Genomic DNA, 23482 nt, shown 5'->3' on the forward strand with positions numbered 1-23482 from the left:
TGAGCCCATAGTAGGGTTTTTTTGGTTGTTGTTAATTTTCTTAACTCTGTTTTTTTTTTTTTTTTTCCGACAGTGGTGACATCAGCCCTGGAGAATTTCAATATCCTGTCCAAGATCGCAAAACTTGGAAATGGTACAGTCTGGATTGAATCTAGATTATTCTCATACCTTCTCTCCCACAGAGCGTGCCAGTTTCCTGTTTTCCCCTTTCTTCAAGCTAGTAGATTCAGTTCCTGTCTGATCTCTTGATGAGTAGGACATCATCCTCTCAGCTTACCAGCTCTTGATGTCGTTGAGAACAACAAAGACTTATGTTGTTGTTTTACTTTAGTATTAATGAAGGTTTTTTTGAGCCTGCAACGTTTAAATTTAGTTGTATTTATTTCCGTAATAACTCAAGGTTTTTGTTGCCATTTTCCTCCTTTACTCTAGAGAAATAGACATGGGCTAACAAATTGTAAAGTGTGAGAGAGGAGGGACTATAAATTCCTTTTTGAAAAAGATTTATTTATGTATACAAGAACTGGGGTACAGGCCAGAGGTTCAGGGGGTGAGAGGACTCATCAGAGACAGAGTGGGGAGCAGAACAGGTGGAATGATTGAAATACACTGCTGAGGGGAGCAGCGGGTGAGACAGGAGAGGTCTGCTGCACCATGGGGGTAGCTCCCTGGCTGGGGATCAAACTCGTGCTACAGTGGCTGCTGATAGCTTCATAGTGCTGAGACTTAACCCCCTGTACCACCAGGGAGGCCCCTGGGATTGTAAATTCTTATCCTGATTTCCCTTATCTGTTGCACACATTGCCTTTCTTAGCTGGATTTTCTTATTTTTTACTATTGTCCTGAAGATTAAGCTCCTTAACAATCTCCCTCTCCTGCCATTTCCCTTCCCCCCTCCCTGCATTCTATCTTTCTTTGATTTTTTTTTTTCATTGTGATAAATGAAGTCAGTCCCTTAGGAAGGTTTGAAGGCTCACTTTGAGGCAATCAGCAACGGTGAATCAACAGGTGATTCAACGTCTGTGACTCCCAAGTGGTAATATACATCTTAGGGGAACACCTATCCATTTGCTATCTCCTTAATACAGTAAAAGTTTTTTCTTACCTGTCACTAATATTAATAATGAAACACTCTATTTAGGACAGCTGACCGAGAATGCCCCTTTACCTATCCTGCCTCCCCAAACCCAGTAGAGTAAATGAATACATAAGCATTGAGTGTAAAAATCCCTCCTATTTGTACTTCACATATACTCATTTAGTTTTCCAAAAAAATCTGGGAGGTAGGTAGTAATATCAGTATTTTTAATAAAGAAGTCGAGTTTCAAGATCAGCTAGCTTTCCCGGTACAAGTCAACACAGAAGCTTAGCATCTCAACCGGATTCCCGAATGGCCTCATTCAGGGCTCTGGTCTATGTGGGCTATTTTGTTATGCAAGCGTAGCCATCTGATCAAGCAGGACTGGCTTCTTACTATTTATATGCAGAAATCACATTATAGCTAATTTAAAATTCAGAGATTTGTTTTCATATGCATTAGATATCAATTTAGAATTCAGGATGTAGCTGACTTCCCCATCCACCCCTCCTGGAAAAAGTTCTCCAGGTCATCAGCATATTCTGTGGGGCTTGAATGATGCTGAGACTCATTAAGCTGGCTCTTTTAGGCAGCATTGTTACAACAGGGACTATGTTTTCACAAGGGGTCTGAAATAATTCCATTTGATATATAATTAAGAAAAAGCCCTTTTCCCTTTATTGGCATCTAGTTGAAAACAATGCCAAATAGCCAGTGTCTAGAAGGGAGAAGCAGACAGAGAAATTGCAGACTGTAGAGATTTTGCCTGTCTCTGAATCCGTAAAGATTCAAGAACCATGGTTTCAGATCATCCTAAATGAAATGAAAGATTTGAGAGCAGTTTTGTGACAAGGAAATACATCCAATTTGTGGCCTGACTGATGTTATTAAACAAGTGTTTAATAACCGAAAGCTACTCAGGAGAAAAATGAGCATGAATCTTTATATTGGCTTGGGAAAACCACTTATATCTGAGCACAGCACATGTAAAAGTAGCTTCCATAAATCAAATCAAACCAAGCCAAACATATAAAAAACTGCTACTCAAGTCTAAGAATCTGAGAGCTGACAGATAAGGTACCTTGCAACATATACCCAATAAATGAAGGATTTGGATAACCAATGTCAGTGATAAAATTTTTCTCCATGGCTTGGCTGACCAATCTCCTGCCCTTCCCATTTGGAACATCCCAGCCCAGCAAGGACCAGATTGTAAGTTTTTTCTACAAGACGGAAGCACAGTTTGGTGCATTAGTGTATTCTGGATGAGAGTAGGAGCATAACATTGAATAGACCTTTGTTGTCCAATAAGGTAGTTACTAGCTACCTGTGGCTATTGACATTTAAATCAATGAACACTAAATAACATTAAAAATTTGCTTCTTCCGTCTTACTAGTCCTGTGCCAAGAGTTCATCAGCTCTATGTAATTAATGGCTACCCCACTGAACAGTGTAGACATACAATATTCCCATCGTTAGAGAAAGTTCTATTAGAGTTTCTCAACTATATCAGTATAGGTCTGATCATATGAAAACCTGTATTAACTGTACATGCCCACATATAATATGCATTATAAATATTATTTTGTCTATTACATATATTATTTTATTTCTGAAATGAACAGTGACATAACAAATCACTGTTTGTGGGACAGTATTAAATGAGATCTGTCTCTCTACCCGCAAAAGTTCAACTCAACATAAATATTATTGAATGTCTGCTATGTATCAGAAATGTGTTATGTATTAGAGATAGCAAAATAATCAATCAGATTCTGCCTAGGAGGAGTTCATTGTCACAGTATGATATGTGTCATTATTGAAGTGTTATCGAGTCGAACACCAAAGAAGATTATATAAACTGTCTTTATCTTGAAGGTGGGAGGAAGTTGTGAGGGAAAAGACAATATAGGAATTTAATTGGAGAAATGAAGATATAAAATGATTTGCTTACAAGAATCAATTCCATGTACACCATTGTAAAAGAAGAATAAGCAAAATGGTACCTGGTCTAGGGAAAACAGTGAGCTTCATCCTTAAGTACTTCAAGCATTGCTGTTGCTAAACTAGAAGATAAATTAGCTTGGTGGAGCTGGGGATGTCAGTTGAGTTAATATCACAGAGTTTGTATATTTGGTGGGAAGTTATTATTTAGTGAACATGTGGGTCTGATTACAATAAAAAAAGATAACATGAATGTTGAATCAAGACATGAAAGGTAAAGAGGTGTTGAATCTATTGGGGACAATGGCTTACTAAGTAGGGAAGTGTGGAAGAAACAATAAAGAGACAAGCAGACTGGGGGGGTGAGAAGGGGTCTTTGTTCACCCCATGTTGAATCTTATGTAGAATAAGCTAGTGCTTTTGCCATAACTACACCAGCAGAGTAACTGGGGTCCCAGTTACTTATAGACTCTGGGGTCCCAGTGTCTTATAGATTCCCAATGCCTATAAAATGCCTTGAGGCTAAATACAAAAGATAATGATTGCAATGGTTCCCAAATTATAGTGAGCATAAAAATTTCCAAAGAAGTTTGTTATCATTAAAGATCTTCTGGGCAAGTCCCCACCCAACCCCAGTAGATTTGTGATGAGGCCAAGAATTTGCATTTTTAACAAGCATCCCAGATATTTCTGATGTAGATGAGCCTATTAACCAATGTTTGAAAAATACTGATTGATCAGAACAATGGAATGGGGAAGGAAGAAATCAGGTCACTGGAAGTTTTATTTGTCAGTCCCCTTTCAAAAGAAGAAAGAATATGCAAAACAAATATTGGCTTATATTTCTAATATTCAGAGAAATTTGCATTAAAGGCAAATTGCAAATGGATTCCAGAAATTAGCCTCTACAGGGGAAAATGTGCTGACTTCACTGAGAATACTGCCTAAGAGGAAAATAATAGTTTGTGCTTTAAATTTTATTGAATTTGCAAGACATTTATCAGCAATAATTTGTTTAGTTCTCCAGTTGGAGATTGGTGCACAAGTAGGACTCATTCAGCCACAGTCCTGAGTGGAATTGAATGGAAATCCTCTTTCTGTTGCAGCCAGTATGTCGCCTCTTCAGTGGTTCTCAAAGACCCTTTTCAAGTTCCCTTGAGGAATGAGTCCCACTTGAGATGAACAGGCAAATTGGTGTCCTCCCACTTCACGATTCCTGGACTGTGATAAACTTCCTTTCTGGCTGAAATGAAGGACTCTGTGTCAAGGGATCTTCATGGAAGAGTAGCCTTCTGGACAAAAGATGGCCACAGGATGGCTGGCATAGCTTCAGGTTCTGTATCTCTGGGGATGAAAGAGAGCAGACAGGGCCTCTGGGTTCTTGGAATGGAACAGAGGCAGAGGCTACAAGAGGTCAGGTGTTTTGAATCTCCGTGGCCTCCGTCTGCTTGATCTAGGACATCCCTCACAACTCCATTTGATTTAGTTATTCAGTTCGTAAATGAATCGTGTTTGTTCCCTATTGGGTGGGTGGCATGTGCAAGAGGGACCTGGGGAGACAGGGAGTCTTGGAGAGAGTTCTAAAGGATGATATTACTAAAGAGGAATGGAGAACAGGCAGGCCGTCCAGAGGCCTGCTGGGAAGAAAAGGTCAGGTTGATGTAGAGAGAGGTGTTACCTCAGGAGACATTAGCACATGGAAATGTCTCTTATAAATGTGGAAAATCTCACCAGGAGCCTCGTTGTTATTGCCCTGTGTGGAGCTCTGTCTTCTTCATTTGCCTGGAACTAATATGTTGGCCCTCTCTCCTACTAGACAGAAAGCAACAACTTAGTCCTGGCAACTGAAGATGTGGCTGCCTAGGGGGTCCCCACCTCATCATCCTCAGGAAAGGAGTACAAAGGGCTTCCTGTATCCAGAAGTGAAGTTTTGGGGTACAATAGTCTTTAGGTTCAATTGAGAAAGGCAACTCTCCTGTGACCCAGGCTAGGGTTGGCAGAGACAGGGCCAGACTAAGGCCATTCAGGACTGAGTAGGAGGAAGTAAAATGGATGACGGAGGGTGGAGGAGGAAGACCAGGGGGTGGGAAGCCCTCACTTGGAATACCTGTTCTCAAAGCTTACCTTTGAGACACTTCCTCCTCCTACCTCCACAGCGCCTAATAAATCGTGTGACTCATATGAAAACTCACCTCACTCAACAGCAGGGTCACCCAGACCTTGCAGGCCCACGACTGGGCAGTTTGTGTTCTTTTTTTTTTTTTAAAGATTTATTTATTTATTTATTTATTTATTTATTTATTTATTTATTTATTTATTTATACAAGCACTGGGTACAGTCAGAAGCGCGGGAGGGTGAGAGGATTCACCAGAGCCAGAGCGGGGAACAGAACAGGCAGACTGACGAAATACACTGCTGAGGGGAGCAGCGGGCGAGACAGGAGAGGTCTGCGTGCCATGTGGGACCCTTGCCAGTGGCCGGGAATCGAACCGGCGCTGCAGAGGTTGCGGGCAGCTTTACAGCCCAGCGTTCAACCGCTGCGCCACCAGGGGAGGCCCTGGGCAGCTTATGTTCTCTGGGTTTCTGGAGTAAACTCTATCCATAGGCCAGAATAAAAAATCTCAACAGGGACTATTTCTATCCCCCGGAAACTCTCACTAGCTATGGCTAGTGGTTCTCATAGTGTGATCCCTGGACCAGCACAGTGTTAACATCAGCTGGGAAGTGATTAGAAATGAAAATCCCTGCACCCACCCCACCTACTGAATCAAACCCTGGGTCTTACCTGCAAGCCTCACAAGGGACTGATACCTGGCACATCTGAAAAAAAAAAAAAAAGCGCCTTCCCCCAGAGTTCCTAAACCTCATCCCTCAGCATTAGCCAGCTTAAAGTTGGTATAAATTTTGGAACTTTAGGAATGGGGGGGGTACATGTTCTCCACCCGCCTCAACTTGGCTTCAACTGAACACACTGAGGGCTGCTCTCTCTCACCCCTTGCAAGAGCTATTAGTACAAAAATAAAAGCAATTTTAATAGTAAGGAAAAGTCATTACAAATTGGGAAGTTGCTTGCAACTTCAAAATCAGTTTCGTAAAAGGTATATTCTCAGGGGATTTGCAGATAGTTTGTACAATTCTTGGACAGGGAAGAAGAAGAAAAGAGGGTGGAGTATCTCCAGAGAGGCAGCCTCACCTGCTGTGCCACCATCACAGCGGGGGCCTCCCTGCTCACCCTTTGCCAGGGAGGTGGTTCCCCTCAGCTGGAGGTGGTGCCCAGCAGACCTGCCTCCCACTGCCTCCCGCTGCCAGCACCTCCCTCTGCTTCCTTCTTCGGTGATGTCCCTTTATGCACATCCCTGCCGATGCCACCCTGAGGGGGAAAAAACCTTGGTTCTTCCTGCCTCCACTGACCAGCTCACATGTTCCTTCCTGTGACCTTCATTGTGTCCCTAATGGACAAAGCTTTGTTCACTTGCCACTCGCCATAGCTAAAGACAAAAGTCTACAAAATTCAAAACCTTTCAGAGGAATGAGCTGGGAAAGGTCTTGGCTCTGAGAAGATCTGTCCATTTCTTTGTCACTTCTGCTTCTTTTGATGTTTTTATTTGTAGAAGAACTAGGGTATAGGCCAGAAGTGCGGGGATTGGGGAGGGTGACAGATTCACCAGGGACACAATGGGGAGCAGAACAGGTGGATCCATTGAAATACACTGCTGAGGGGAGCAGCGGGTGAGACAGGAGAAGTCTCTGCGCCATGTGATCGAACTCAGGGCTGCAGTTAAACTCAGGCTCTACAGTGATAGTGCAGAGACTTAACCCCTAGGCCACCAGGTAGGCCCCTATGATTGCACAAAGGTTTCAGGACATCTCTGACCATTTGCTAGACGCAGATGTCTGCGCTGCTTTAGGATTTCAGGTACACTAGAGGGTGGCACTAGGGAACATGGAAAAGGCAAATGAACGTTTTGTCAGCTGAATTCAATCTCTGCAAGTCCCCTGACTTCTGGAGACTATTTACAGAACTGGGCGTTTAAAAGTGGGGCACCTTTTTATAACTGAAAATATTTTGGGATTGTAAAATTTACATCTAGAATTTAAATCCTCCTTGATCAGCCACTCTCTCCCTCTACTCACTCCCTAGCTCTCTTCGAAGTTCCTAGAAAGCAAAGAAAAATCACTGAGAGAAAAATAAAAAAGTAAATAAACATTCGAGACCTTATAGAGACCAAGGGCTTGAGGGTCTATGGTAGCATCACCTGATTTTACCAAGTTTCATTTAAAATTTGAATGCCAACCCTGTCAAACTGAAGAATCAGTTCTCAGCTGTAGGATCTACCATCTGTCGATTTCCATTTTTTCTTCCTAGGCTCACCACCCACTGTCTGAATGGCCACATTACCCTCCACAGATGCCTTGTCACCTGATTTTAGCACATGACATCCAAAATATGATCTCAGACCAGTGGAAAGGAATTGCTGCCTCCTCCCCTAACAGCTGGCAGCTTAGTGAATCTAGTACTTGTTTGATCGAATGCTGCAGGCCCTGGGTCTTCCTCTTGTTATTACTGTTGTTATTTGAAGGACCATTAGCACATGTACAATGCATGGTTTGGGGGTAAAAGGAGTGCTGATGGCATCGGCTGGCAGAATGAGGCAGGAGCTGTGTGCCAGATGCCACTGGGGACAAGGAGAACATTTAACTTCCTTGAAGCCTTGGGATCTCAGACCCACAGGAGGCTGAGACAGGGGATGTAGGAGGAGTGGTAGGTGCTGAGCAGCAAATTTGAACGTGTGAGAAAGTATTGCTGCCGGCTCCACTCTCTTCAGAAAGACTGGCTAAAAAGTGAGGCATACAGCCTTGGGCCTTGTTGGGGGGTCGTCTGCAGTTAGTATCTAGCTCCCAAGTCAGTGATGGAGATTTCCTATAAGCAAAGGTTGAATCTGTCTCACTCCACATGAGCTTGATCAAGTCAGCAAAAACTTTACACTTTCTTTTTCCCTTTCAAATTCACTTCCTAGAAGCAAATCAGGGTCCTTTGAGGATTGTATTCTTCCCAGCAACATTAGCCCTATAATGCATTGACTTGCTGTGCCCAGGTGATAGAATAAAGGGGGGTTAAACTGAAATAGGTTTCTTTTTTTTTTTTATTTCTTTTTTTTAATTTTTTTTTTTTTTAAAGAGGCACGTATTGTATTTATTTATTTGTTTGTTTGTTTGTTTGTTTGTTTATACATGCACTGGGTACAGTCAGAAATGCGGAAGGGTGAGAGAATTCACCAGAGCCAGAGCGGGGAGCAGAGCAGGCAGAAGGACCGAAGTACACTGCTGAGGGGAGCAGCGGGCGGCAGGAGAGGTCTGCGCGCCATGTGGGACCCTCCTCCAGTGGCTGGGGAGCAGCTGGGGATCGAACCTGCGCAGCAGAGGCCGCGGGCAGCTTCGCAACCCGGCGCTCAACCACTGTGCCACAGAGCTGTTAAATATTTGATTATTTCCTTACGGTTTATATTCCACAGACTTCCATGTGGGATTGAGGCATTATACATTTTAAAAAAATGGAAAAATTAAAACAGAGGACCAAAAACTATGTAAATAAGTATGCTGAATATTAAAATTAATTTAGTGACAATGAATGAATAGTACATTTGCTCAGAGCTTCATTCTGGAATTTACTGTCCTACAGTCTTGTCCATGTTTTTTTTTTTTTTGTTTTGTTTTGTTTTTTTGTGGGATCCTCGCTGGTGGCTGAGGATCGAACTGGCGCTGCAGAGGCTGCGGGCAGCCTCACAACCCAGTGCTCAACTGCTGCGCCACCAGGGCAGGCCCCAGTCTTCTCTATGTTTGACATAGTTTTGAAAATGTCTAAGACAAAAGTCTAAGTCTTGCTTCTGGGAATATGTACTTCCAACTCCTTTAAGATAAAGCTTCCCTTAGGGTATTTAGAATGTTACTTAGAAGATTTATTTCAAATGAAATGCTTGAAGGTGGAGGAGTCTGAAGAGATCATCACTTCTAGTTCTGTCTTTTTGCACATGAAAGATGGAACATCCAAAGAAATTCAGGGATTTACCCAGAGGTCAGAATAATTAAGCAGAGTCGGGGGTGATTTCTAGCCCAGTGTTCTCTGACATTATTCGTGGATCTGAAGTTTCCAGAGTTACTGTGCAGTAGAGTTTAATGAGACATGTTAAGTGTACATGTTTGCTACAGCAGAGCAAATGGTTTCCCTTGAAGTCGTTTGAGCTGTAAACTACAAAGTAATTACTGAAAATACCATTCGTCCCATCTTCCCTCTGACCATCCTTTTGGGTGCCCTTTTACCTTTTTCCTCACCCCCATTTACCACCCATTTTAATAAAACTAACGTGACTCTGGGCCTCCCTGGTGGCACAAGGCTCCAGGACACAGCCTATGAAGCAAGTCACAGCCACTACAGCATAAGTTTGATTCCCGCCCAGACAGGAGATACCCACATGGCGCAGCAGACCTCCCCTGACTCGCCCACTGCTCCCCTCAGCAGTGTATTTCAGTCGATCTGCCTGTTCTGCTCCCCACTCTGTCTCTGGTGAATCCTCTCACCCTCCACACCTCTGGCCTATACCCCAGTTCTTGCATGCATAAATAAATAAATCTTTAAAACAAAACAAAACAAAATCCAATGTGACTGTCCCAACATTCTCACCTGGCTGGAAGCATAACAAAAACTTGAAAGACTTCCCAGATGGCCAACTGATGGGGTGGGAAACATGGCACAGGGCAGGCAGACTTTGAGATTTGATAATAGGGCTAAATCGTGGGACTCCCATGGTGGCGCAGCAGTTGAGCGCTGGGCTGCAAAGCTGCCTGTAACCTCTGCAGCGCCTGTTCGATCCTGGGGCCACCAGCGAGGGTCCCACATGGCGTGGCAGACCTCTCCTGCCACGCCCACTGCTCCCCTCAACAGTGTATTAAAAAATAAAAAATAGGGCTAAATCGTTTCATTTGGTCTTGCAGTTAAGTGGTAATGAAATGGGCTGAATTTTATGACACAGGGACCATCTGAGGAACAAAGAATGCCAAGTGGGGTTGGGGACAGGGAGAAGTTTTGGATTTGCTATCAAGTAAAAGGAAGAATTTGCCTTCACCTGTGAATCAAGAAAAATTTCATTAAATTCATTTCTTCATTAAAAATTTCTTCATTAAGTTGCAGTGTAGCTTAGCTGTCAATGAGCTAAGTACTTATGTATGTCTACAACATTTTTTTTAAAGATTTATTTATTTATGCATACATTAACCAGGGTAGGCAGAGGTGAGGTGGGGGAGGGTGAGAGGATTCACCAGAGACAGAGTGGGGAACAGAACAGGCAGATCTACTGAAATACACTGCTGAGGGGAGCAATGGGCAAGGCAGGAGAGGTCTGCTGCACCATGTGGGTAGCTCCCTGGCCAGCCGGGGATCGAACTGGTGCTGCAGTGGCTTGGATCACTTTACAGTGCTGTGCTTAATCCCTTGCGCCACCAGGGAGGCCCTACAATATGGTTTTTTGAGGTGGCTTGTTATATTACTCAACTTTCTAATATTAGAGAGTAGGAATTTTTTTAATTTTGGAAAAAAATTAGCTGTAAATTAACTGTCCGAATCATTTTAAAATATACAGTTCAATAGTGCTAGGTATATTCACTTTGTTGAAATTCACATTGTTGTGCAATAACTTTCTAGATATTTTTTATCTTGCAAACTTGAAACTATATCTATTTAGCACTGATTCCCTTCTCCCCTCAGCCTTGGCAAACATTTTCTTTTCTTCTTATTTAAGAAAACATTTTAATGAGGCATAATCAATATACAAAGAGTGCACATATTTAATGTAAACAATTTGATAAGTTTGGAAATAAAGTCTAACCCATAAAACCATCGCTACATCTAAGACCGTAAATTTCTCCATCACTTCTAAAAGTTGTCTCCTTCTCCTTTTATTTTTAAATTATTGTTTTTTTTATTTTAACTTTTTCTCTTTGGTTTTAAGAGCATTTAATGTAAGATATGCCCTCTTAGGAAATGTTTAAGTATACGACATGGAGTTGCTATGACACGCAGTGTTGTACAGTAGGTCTCCAGAAATTATTCATCTGGCAAAACTAAAACCACTGCCCTTTGATCTTAACACCCCGTTTCATCTCCTATGAGTTTCACATTTTTAGGCAACTCATTAAAATGCAATCAGACAATATTTGCCCTTTTGTGTCTGATTTATTTCACTTAGCACAATGTCCACCAGGCCTTTCTACTCTTCTAAAAGACTTACTAATCTTCCATTGAATGTATAAACCCACCCCCTTCTTCTGTCAATGGATATTTGGGTTGCTTCCACCTCTTGGCTACAATGAACATAGCTGTACAAATATCTCCTTGAGATCTTGCTCTGAATTCTATTAGAATATATACCCAGAATTGCTGGATCACATAGTAGCTCTATTTTTAAAATTTTGAGCAATCGCTATATTGCTTTCCATAATGGCGGCACCATTTTACATTGCTACCCACAGTGCACAGGGTTCCAATTTCTTTGCATCCTGGCCAACGTCAGTTTCTGTATCTGTGATAGTAGCTATCCTACTGGTTTGAGGTGATATCTCATTGTGGCTTTAGCACTTTCCCTATGATTAGTGATGTTGAACATCTTTTCATAGAGCATAGGTATTTATAAAACCAAAATACCCAGTGCAGGATAAAATGGGGGGAAATTAGGGTATAAGGTTTATGGTAAATTCTGTGGTCTTGAAAAGTATAGGAGATATAGATAGATATAGATATATATCTATATATATTTTTTATACATACACATGAATATACATATAGCACAAGTATTGTATACATATACATACAATATGACATATATCATACATGTGAAATACATATGGTACTAGGCAAAACTGAGGGATTTGTTGCCCATGCCATCTGTCCACATAAAGGCAAAGAAAACAGATTCTTAATGTGCTCAGATATTTTTAAATGGTGAGAAGTTGAAGGGAGAGAGAGAGGTTGAGAGAGAGAGACAGAAGGATTTCAAATAACAGACTCCCAGATCAAACTCTGAAAGCACCCAACCCCTCTTGGGCAAATACCCAGTTGATCAGGCAGGTCCTAGAGCTGAGCTGCCAGGAGGATAAGTTTAAGCACTCCTCAGTAGAGCAAACAAGCAATAGGTTGGGCAGGGCTCAGAGGCTGGGAGACAACTGAAATTCACAGCGTCCCATCCAAACTGGATAATCCACCACACTGTCAAGAGGAAGACTGCCATTGTCTTTGAAGAGCCCACCTGTCCTAAAGCACTAAAGTTGCCAAGAGCAGAGACCAGGAGCAGCCTCCTTCATTCCTTCCTCTTTCTCAGGAGCTCCATTCAGGATGTCCAGTTCACATCACGCTGGCAGTTGCTGTCCAAGGCTTCTCAGATGTTGGTAGCATGGACGTGGGGCCAGGTAAAATGGAACCATTCCCACTGCCACAGCAATACTCCGCCCTGGGGTGGTGACACATCCTGTAACACTATCAGAGAGGCTGAAAAACTGCAAGATCTGCAGTCAGCAAGTTGGAGACCCACAAGTACTGATTTTTTTTTTTAAATATTTATTTATTTATTTATTTATTTATTTATTTATACAAGCACTGGGTAGAGTCAGAAGCACGGGAGGGTGAGAGAATTCACCAGAGCCAGAGTGGGGAGCAGAGCAGGCAGAAGGACCGAAGTACACTGCTGAGGGGAGCAGCGGGCGGCAGGAGAGGTCTGCGCGCCCTGTGGGACCCTCCTCTGGTGGCCGGGGAGCAGCCGGGGATTGAACTGGCGCTGCATAGGCTGCGGGCAGCTTCGCAACCCAGCGTTCAACCGCTGCGCCACCGGGGAGGCCCAAGTACTGATGTTTTAATTTGATTCTGAAGGCAGAAAAAGACTGATGTCCCAGCTCACAGCAGCCTTATGGGGGCGGTCATCCCTCTTACTCACAGACGTTTTGTTCCTGTCAGGTCTTCAGAGGATTAGATGTGCCCCTCAAAAAAAGAAAAAAGGATCACTCTGCTTTACTCAGTCTACTCATTCAAATGTTAATCTTATCCAGAACATCTCCATTGACACATCCAGAATAATGACACCAAGTGTCCAGGTGCCCTGTGGTCCAGTTAAGTTAGCACTAAAATTAACCATCACATTGTGATTGCCTCTGAGGGGTTCCAAGATGACTTTGGGGACATGCGGACAAATGTACCAGCTGAGTGACCTTGGGCCAGTTATTTAACCTCACCACACCTCAGTTTCCTTATTGTAAAGCAAAGATAAGAGTTCCATTCTCACTGGGTTGTAGAAAGGATTCAACAAATTAACATTGGTAAAGAGCTTAGACTCTTGCAAGGTAAGCTCTAAGAGCAATTTGTGTTAAATACAATTTTAACATTTCAATAGCTATTTATTTTGATGAGCAGTAGAAAGAAATACAATTGGCATGATTTCAAGAATAATTTTACTTAGGATGAAGCTGAATAAAAAAACCAGTGGGTTGCTTTCCAGACAAACACTTAGTAAACACTAGTAAAGGAAGTATTCTTAAATGTTAAAAAAATATAACAGTGGAAAGTGAATGATAAGGTTTGGGAAATACCTTGGAGGAGAAAAAAATAAGGCAATATCTAGGGTGATCAACCAACCCCAACCTGGTTTTGATACCGGAATTGTAGGTTTTCAGGCCTAGTCTCCCAGCCAGGAACGGATCCCAGGCTGCAGGGGCAGTGCTGAGTCCCAGCCACTAGAGCCCCTAGGGTTGGTGTCTCATGAAGCCGCAGCAGAACTTTGCAGATGCTCAGGCAAGCAAGCCAGAAAAGGCAGGTTTGTTTAGAGAAAGAAAAAGTTTATTGAGGAGAAAAGGAACAGAAATAAAGCGGGACTCCCAGGCCATGAAACCAGGCCAGGGAGGGGCAAGGAAGCCCAAGTGGAGTCATGGCTCAGGGAATATAGACCTTCTTTCCCTCATTATTCTAAAGCTCCACCAGTCTCTTTGTGATTGGTTAAGTTCTCGGCTGTGTCACCTAATCTGCTACTGGGTGGGGGGTGGGGTGATGTGTGTGTGTGTGTGTGTGTGTGTGTGTGTGTGTGTAGGTGGGTTCGGGAATCTTATTTTCCCTCTTGTTTGACAGATTTATCTTTATGGCCCAGTGTCCCAGATGAGCATCGCTGCACCTCAAGGAAGAGAAAGTCAAACATCAGCCATTGAGGAAAAACAGGCTGGTGCCCACCGGTCTCACTGCTGACCCTTCTCATCTCCCCCTTGCATAAATTTCCCTGCACTCTGTCAAAGGGCAGGACGGTTGTCTTTCAGCAGACAGGAGTCTGCTGCCCTTCTCATTTGTCAATAAATTAAACCACTCTCCTTTTCCCAAACTCCGGCTCCCTTTATTAGCTGAGGGAAACTGAGGCCGGTGTTTGGTAACAATGTTGACCTTAGTCCTGGGATGTTTATTATTCCCAGCAGAATTAGTTACATTCCTCTAGTTGTCCTTATCTCTGAAGCCTTCCTGAACTCTCTGGAGGTCCCCACCTGCACTGTCCTTGAGGCTGCTTAAATCTCCCTAACTTGCCCTACAATTCAGTTTCCTGAGAGATTTCCTGAAAAGAGGGATTTCCTGGAACACAAAACTTTCTGTGCTAAGAGCACAAGAATCCCCAGCAAACTAGGACAGTCAATCCAGCTACATATAATTGTTAGGGGGAAAGAAGACCTACAGTCAGGCAACCCATTTTGTATCCCGGCTGCCCTGTAACATAATGACAGTTTGATACACATCCCACACATTTATTGACCACCTGCATTGTTCCAGGCACTCCAATGGGAGCCTCCTCTCAGACAGGACCCCTGGTCTCATTCTGCTACCGATATATCTGTGACTTTAAGCAAGTTCTTCAGATTCCCTCCATCTGTGTGTCTTGGTCTGGCAGAAGAAGTGTTTGGCATAAATGATCTGTAAGTCCCTTCCAGCGCTGAGGTTCTTTGATATGAGGCACAAGCACATCTGCTACTGCTAAAGTCTCAACTCCCACTGATGTCCAGGGAGAGAAAAGAACAATGAGCAAAGATTGCTTTGTGTTTCTTTTCTTTTTTAAAGATTTATTTATTTATTTATGCCTATGAGAACTGGGGTACAGGCTAGAGGTGTGTGTGTGTGGGGGGGGAGAGGATTTACCAGAGACAGTGGGGAACAGAACAGGCGGATCTGCTGAAATACACTGCTGAGGGGAGCAGCGGGTGAGACAGGAGATGCCATGTGTGTCACTGTAGGGTAGGGTAAAAGGTATCAGGCTTTTCTGCCCTCCCGCCATTAGGACAGATGAGGGAACCCTGTGGTCCTGAATGCATGCCTGAGGGCGGGCACCTGAAGTGGACACACCTGGGCTGAGAGAGTGAGTTTATAAGGGTGGCGTCACAGGGACGCCAGCAGAAGCCAAGAATGAAAGAAAGCCGAGAGAAGACGAGAAGCAGAGAGAAGGCCGGAGAGCCCAGATAGAGTGAGGATTTGCTGGGGGCTGGGAGTGTTAGGGGGAACAGGATGTCCTAAAGCTAATTCCATACAGGCTTTGTGGACTCCACCCCCACCCCAGGCCAAAGCCAAAGACACTGGGAACTCCAAATCCCATCACCACCCAAGGGAAGGTGGCTGGGACCTGAGGGTGGGGTTAAGCAGCCAGGTTGATATAAAGGCAGACACGTGGGCTTTGGGGATCCCCCATTTTGGGCTCTCCACCAGCTCGCAGCGTCCGGCCAGCTCGGAGAGTGACTTTGGGTTTCTAGGTCGGCGGATCGGGTAGGACGCATTAAAGACTTTATTTCCCTATTTTCTCCCTGAGTTGTACATTTTCCTTATTTCCTTTTCCCTTGTCAATAAACCTTTTATGAACCTTTTGTGTATGTCTGTAGTGGAGTATTAATAAGTCCCTTTTAAGCGCGCGGGTGAGGACCCACAGCCAGGAACCTGTTCAATATCGGGGCTGCTCTATAACAGGAGGACTGCCAGCCTCCCGGCCCCCCCAACACTCCCACCTGCAGTAGGCCTGGTAAATCTAAATAAGAGACCTGCAAAAGCCACTGAGGATTCTGATTCCTCCTTTACCCGGTCTACTGGACCAGAAAGCCTGCCCTGTGTCCATTCCTGCCTCTACAGTCACCTCTTGGTGGGGGATCGAACTCGTGCTGCAGAGGCTGCAGATAGCTTCATAGGTTGCATCTTAACCCCATGTGCCACCAGGGAAACCCTGTGCTTCTTTTCTTAGCTTTTAATTCCAATCTGGGGTAGGGAAGAAATAAGGATGGAATGGAGTGTCCTCCTTGTCCTGGACTCCTAATCAACCACAACCTAAATACAACATGACCATCCCAAACTCAGGATTCCTTGGAATAACCTGAATGCTGTGTGTGGTCTGGGAAATCGGCAGAAGAGAGACTTTCCAACAAGTTTAAACATGTAGGATTTCCATAAGAAGCATCAGAACAATTTATTAGGATGACAGGACATGTTTATGAGCCAAGAAACACAGGTTGTTCCAATTACGGTGGTGTTTGGATGCTGGAAAGGAGCTTTTGGTGGAAGGAACAGGATAAATAATTTACTTGCTTGATTAAGAGACTCTTGTTTAGAATTTAGCTTCTCTTATTCAGTGACCTTTTGGAGTTGACAATATTTCAAGTTTCAGGCAAGTCATGTTACATAAGAGTGTAACTCACTGACCATCTGTTTTGGTATGACTAAAATTATCTTACAGTTGTGGCTTGGAAAAACTATCTCACACAAATCATTATTTATACACTTTTTTTCCAGAATCAATTTAACACAACTATCTATTGAATGCCAGTTATGAGCACAGATCTGACTCGTCATGAAGAGGAATGAACAACTCAGTGGCTGAGAGGCCTGATTAAGGGAAGCATGGAAGTCGCCTCATCACCCACATTATATTGATGTTGCCAATTGTGGAACGCCTGGTGAATTTTAACTAGAACTGATGCTTGCTTTATGAGAGAGATGCTAGCCAGGAGAGCTTTGGATTTTCTTTTTTCTTTCTTTCTTTATTTATTTTATAGAGGCATGTTTTTTATTTATTTGTTTGTTTGTTTTGTTTATACATGCACTGGGTACAGTCAGAAGCGCGGGAGGGTGAGAGAATTCACCAGAGCGGGGAGCAGAGCAGGCAGAAGGACCGAAGTACACTGCTGAGGGGAGCAGCGGGCGGCAGGAGAGGTCTGCGCGCCATGCGGGACCCTCCTCCGGTGGCCAGGGAGCAGCTGGGGATCGAACCGGCGCCGCAGAAGCCGCGGGCAGCTTCGCAACCCAGCGCTCAACCGCTGCGCCACCGGGGAGGCCCGAGCTTTGGGTTTTGAGAAGTATAAGAAGAGTTTCTTTCTTTTTCTTTTTTTTAAAAAGTTTTATTTATGCATTCAAGAACTGGGGTATAGGCCAGAGGTGTGTGTGTGGGGGGAGGTGAGAGGATTCACCAGAGACAGAGTGGGGAACAGAACAGGCAGATCTGCTGAAATACGCTGCTGAGGGGAGCAGTGGGCAAGACAGGAGAGGTCTGCTGCACCATGTGGGTAGCTCCCTAGCAGGGGATTGAACTCGTGCTGCAAAGTCTGCGGATAGCTTCACCGTGCTGTGCTTAACCCCTTGTGCCACCAGTGTAAGCTCTAAGAAGAGTTTCCTGACCTATAGAACTCAGTTGACAGAAGTCCTGTTTTTTATTTCCATAATAAACTTCTCCTAGGACTAGTATTGCCTAGACTTCTTCCAGGCCACAGTCTCTCTAATTATAGCTTTCTGAGCCATTGGAGGGCATGTAGAAGGGCATGTATTGAAAGAGATAGTCTGTAAAAAGAATTATTGTCCATGTGGGGGTATAGCTCAGGGGTAGAGCATTTGACTGCAGATCAAGAGGTCCCTGGTTCAAATCCAGGTGCCCCCTGCTTTTGCTTTAAAGGAATATGGCTTGATGCTGTCACCTGTAGCTCAAATCTGGTTGACTAGTAACTAATATTCCAGGTGTATACCCTGAGCACTAACCCAGGATCTTGGCATTAGTTATCTCCTTCATTTCTCGCTATACCTTTACAAGATATTCCATTTTACAGAGTGTCTCCATTTTACAAGAGGAGACTGAGACTTGGAGATGCTCAGGAATTGGTTCAGGGTCAAAAGGCTGCGAAGGGCAGGTTTAGGATTTGAACCCATATTCTCTCCATGATGTCATTCTATCACTCACTGATCTGGTGTTAAAAGCTTTGTGACAAAATTCCATTTAGTGATGCTTACAAGGTGCTAAGATCATCTGAGTTTTAAAACTCTGCAAGGCCAACACAGCAACTGAGTGACTGTGCCCACGCTTGGCAAGGCGCCTGGGGAGTCAGGGCAGAGAGTCTTTATTCACAGAACATCGCTTGGCGTTAACTTCAGGATTGGCCTGAAGTTCAGTGATCAGCCCTCTTTCCCTGCTCTCAGACTTCAGGATGGTCCATTACATTTCTACTCCCAATTCACTTCCTGCAGCTGAGCACCCCAATTTGGGTATCTTCCTTCCAGACCCAGGTTGAGGCTAGAGGTGCTTGGAGGGGAGGGGTCCTGCTGAACTGGCCTGGCTGGGTTGCCTGGGGGCAAAAGATGTGGGTTTACCAAGCCCGGTGCTGGCCCAGGCATCATCCCACCAGCTTCAGAGGTGTTCAAAGGCGATTTTTGGGCTCTGAGACAGCCAGATTTTTTAAATTATAAAATGGGGTGATTCATCCTGGATGGATCCTGCTTGACTATCTAATGACACCATGTACAATAAACAGTACATGCACATCCCAACCTATTTTCCAGAGTTGTTTACAAACCTCTGAAGTCCAATTGTAGAAACCCAATGAAGGTCTGCTAATGCTAAGCATGTGTAATGCTTGTTGGGGGCCACAATACTTAAAACATTCAGAGATGTGTCCAGAGTTTTTATGAGCAAATGGTGGTGTATTTTAAAACTAGAGAATTAGACTGAGAATACAGCACTGAGTTTCAGGTGCTGGGGAGAGAATAAGAATACAGGCCTGGGAAGAGCAGGAGGCGGCGTGGCTGGACAGGAAATAGGGAGAAGTCTGACTCTAGGATGATCTCGGCTGTAAGAGGTTTATGAAATGTGACTTAGCTCATAAAAGTAGAATAAGCATTTATAGGAGGCATATTATTGTGATGGGGGTATAGCTCAGGGGTAGAGCATTTGACTGCAGATCAAGAGGTCCCTGGTTCAAATCCAGGTGCCCCCTTCCTATTTTGCTTCTCTTAGAGGTTTCGTTAAGCAACTGGGCTTAGGATATGAGACAAGCAAGGTGTCGAAGGGCTCAAAATGTAAGACCTCACACTGAGATTGAAGCAAGCACTATGGATCATTCCATCCCTCACAGTAGAGCTATGAGCTCACACAAACTCACCCTCCCCCAGTAACCCCCCCAACATGCACACACCCACACCCACACCCACCCCCCCCCCCCACACACACACACGCACCCTGACCACATTCACACCTCCCCACACCCACACATACTCATGTGCTTTCTACAGGTACCTTTTATTCTCCTTTGTCTACATTCAATCTTGCTAACCTTTCTACCTTTCTTCCAACATTTTTTGTTGTTGTTTTCAGCTGGAGCCTATTCTACATCTTTTGTTTATGGCAAGTTGGAAGTGCCAGAGAATGAATGGTTCCCTGAGGGCAATCCTAGAACAATGACTGACAGAAGTTGCTGTTTATCCAGATTCCTTACCCTACTGTGGATAACTGAGCCACAGTGCCTCCTGCCTGGGCCCCAGGGTTCCCCAAGGGATGAAGGTGAGTTGCCCATCAGTTGTAATTTGCATAAGAAGGCAGCCTTTATCTGCTGCTTTCCCTTTGCTGTCTCCCTCCCTCTCCCAGCCCCCACCACTGACCTGTGCTCATCTTCCCAATGAACTCCTGGAACTGGAATTCTTGACTCACAGTCCCCTTCTGTGGGAACCCAAACCAAGACATTGTCAAATAACAAAAATGCAACTGAGTTAATTTTAAAGATCGAATTGACTTTATTTTATTTATTTATTTTTAAAGATTTATTTTATTTATGCATACAAGAACTGGGGTACAGGCCAGAGGTGCAGGGATGAGAGGATTCACCAGAGAGAATGGGGAGCAGACCAGGTGGATCTACTGAAATGCACTGCTGAGGGGAGCAGTGGGCAAGACAGGAGAGGTCTGCTGCTCCATGTGTGTTGCTCCCTGGCCGGGCTGGGATGGAACTTGTGCTGCAGTGGCTGCTTATTGCTTGGTAGTGCTGTCTTTAACTCCTGCACCACCAACGGGTTGCCCTATAACAAATTGACTTTATTTATCGATTCATGAATCAGACAGCATCGCCTCTAGCAAGGAAAAGGGGCTCAAAAAGCTGTACGAGACAAAAGCTTTTATATGCAAAAGAGGGCAAGAGAAAGGAAGAGGGAATTATTTCAGATTCAGGTAACCTACCCATGGGAAGTAGAAAAAGATTTTGTGACAGATTATCTCATTTTCCTTTGGGGAATGGAAAAGATCATCTCTTTGGTACTGATCAGAAAATTCCACACCAGCCAGATGAGACTGCCTTCCTGGGGGAGGCTGAAATTCCAGTGAGGATAGGGACTGAATCTTGGTGGGTTTAGTACAATTTCTCCACTTTGGGGTCTGTGATTTTAATATCAGCCTAAGCTATAATTTTGAAACCTATTGAGATGATTTTTAAAATTTCATAATGTATTCCAAAATTGATATTAAATATTCTAAAACTTTTTAAAAATATATGAGCTTTAAATGTTGCATGGTATTTATCATCTGGATTATAAAAATAATAATATGCTGTTATTTTAGTTGCTTCCAGTTTTCCCACCCAACTGTAATCAACCTGGCACTAAACAGAGCTAGACAGGCTTTGTCTTTGGGGTCAGAGTTTTGAATAAATAAGCCACAGATGAATTATTAGTGCACATGGTAGGATGGAAATAATCCCTGTAGAGATTTCCTGACTTCTGTTTGATGTTTTTTGAAGGTTGCTATATATCAGGGATTCTTAGGGGGGAAAAAAGCAAAGGAATCTTAATTGTATTCTACTTCAAAAGAAAATGAATTGCATCCAGGCTTTCATTAAACAAAGTGCAATCTTGGGCTCATTTCTTTTTTGAAAAGAAGTGACAGCTACAGCTCATGATGTGGTATTTGGCCACCTGATGGATTTTGTTTTACTCTGGGGTGAATTTGGCTTCCTGCTTATAAAGGGATATACCTCACCAATAGTTTGGATAATTTCTAAAGTCTTATTCCAGCTCCCCAAGTGATTTGGAACCAGTTAACTGACCTCTGTAAGCTCTGGGTTATTTTTTTTATTTGTACATTGGGGATAATAATAGCACTCCCCTTACTAAGTTTGGTGTCAGAATTTTATAATACAATTAACGTAATAGGCTATGGTCAATAAATGACAGCCATTAGTTCACAGTAGCCTCATTTCCAGTGGTGAAAGCAGTCACAGAGCTAAGTATGGGCTTAAGAAAGACAAAGGAGGGCCTCCCTGGTGGTGCAAGGTGTTAAGCACTGCACTAGGAAGCAATCCACAGCCTCTGTAGCATGAGCATGAGTTCGATTCCCTGGCTGGTCAAGGAGCAACCCACATGGCACAGCAGACCTCTCCTGTCTCGCCCGCTGCTCCCGTCAGCAGTATATTTCACTCAGTCGTCCTGTTCTATTCCCTACTCTCTGGTGAATCCTCTCACCACCCACATCTCTGGCCTGTACCCCAGTTCTTGTATGCATAAATAAATAAATTTTTTTTAAAAAAAGACAAAGGAGTTTGGGTCTGGGACATACGGATGTCTTATTAGATCCAGGGATCTAGATTGGTCATGGCTGGGGACTCTTAGGAGGTTACACTCAAGTTATGGACTGGATGAAGTCTTTACTGCCAGTGGACATGTGGTTTTTGAGGAGTCTCATTCACACAGTTGCTCAATTAAAGCTGCTGTGATGAGAGGGAGGCCTCACTCAGCTCCTGCCATCTAGACTTCCTCATAGGGCAGCTTGAATGTCCTCATGATGTAGGCAGCCTACCCTACCAGGAGTGACCCAAGAGAGAGAAAGGTATGCTTCTTCTAATCTATTCCCTGAGGAATAGTCATCATTTCTGTCATATTTTGTTTTTGAGAAGCAAGTCAGTAAGAATATGCCACACTCAGGGGGACAGGAATTACGCTCAGGTTCTGAAGGGAGGTATGTCAAAGAATTTGTGGGCATATTTTCAAATCACCAGGATCAGTCTTTGAGAAACACTTCCTATACCATGCCACCCAGTTCTTAAGCTGCTCCGCTCTGCTGGCCTATTCTAGAAGATTCCTGAGGCTGACTTTTGTCTTTGGCCAGTTGTCTTGTACCATCAACCAGATGGATAGCCCTTCTTATTGATTTCCAGTACTCAATCCAGACTGATATCAATGTCCAGGGGGTTTGATCCTTATAAGGACAAGATTCAGCCACTTACTAAACATCTACTATGTGAATTGATAATGGTGTATTCACTTATTCTCTTATTACCTGCTTCTAACTGATATATCCTAATATAACTGAAGCCTTTGTCCAGAAGAGATTAAGTTCACAAGTTCAGACTTCTTGTGTACTAACCAGGCTCAAGGGTGTGGGAGAAAGACAGGCAGTAAGACCATTCTACAATGTTACTCTGCTGTAAGGGTGAATAGAAGCTGAAATCCAGCCCACATTCCACCCGCTAAACCATTCTGGTCTGTGTCTGCAGGAAAAGGGAGGCATTTTTCTGTGCACAGACTTACCATTCATTTGCAGAGTTTCAAGCCCTTAGGGTTTTGCCCACCAGGTTGGGTATGTCTTCCTAATTTTCCACAGGTACATGTGAGCTAGGTGAGCTCCTGTTTGGGTTTCCTTTTGTCACATACAGCAGATACTCCACTCAAATTGGTTTTTAGAAAACAGTAGTTGAAATGAAAAAAAAAAAAAATTCTAGTTTTCATATTTGGCTTCAAGCAAGGCTACAGGCAGGTACCCAAGTCATGTTACCAGGAATGGATTTCCTTCATTTTCTTGACTCTGCTTCTTCTCTGTGCTAACATTATTTTCAAATTCTCTGCAAATGGTGTCAAATCAAGTTTACATCCTTCTCTCTTAACCATTCAAGACAAAAGAAGGTTTGTCTTCTGGATACTTCTAGCAAAAATTCCTACAATTAGGTCTGTTTCTAAACCAGTTATGTGGCAATGGCTGTGAAATTCTCTTATTTGACCAGGCCTTCAAAACTTTTCCCCTTTCTAGAGTCAGGAGATGTTTCCATCCCCATTCAAATCACACTAAAATTGGGAGTGGGTGGTTACCTAAAGGAAAATTGCATGCTTTTACCAGGAAAA

At 43.6% G+C, this 23482-nt stretch overlaps 2 non-coding genes across 2 annotated transcripts; both read left to right on the forward strand.

Moving 5' to 3' along the window:
- The first annotated feature begins 17921 nt into the window (after window positions 1-17921).
- On the forward strand, window positions 17922-17993 carry TRNAC-GCA (transfer RNA cysteine (anticodon GCA)). Its single transcript has one exon. It is a non-coding gene; the product is annotated as a tRNA-Cys (tRNA).
- A 1255-nt stretch (window positions 17994-19248) lies between these two features.
- Window positions 19249-19320, forward strand: TRNAC-GCA (transfer RNA cysteine (anticodon GCA)). Its single transcript has one exon. It is a non-coding gene; the product is annotated as a tRNA-Cys (tRNA).
- Window positions 19321-23482: the final 4162 nt, after the last annotated feature.

This window comes from Talpa occidentalis, unplaced genomic scaffold, assembly GCF_014898055.3.
Source record: "Talpa occidentalis isolate TD23 unplaced genomic scaffold, MPIMG_talOcc4v2.1 talOcc4.10, whole genome shotgun sequence".
In the NCBI taxonomy this organism is placed as follows: Eukaryota; Metazoa; Chordata; class Mammalia; order Eulipotyphla; family Talpidae; genus Talpa; species Talpa occidentalis.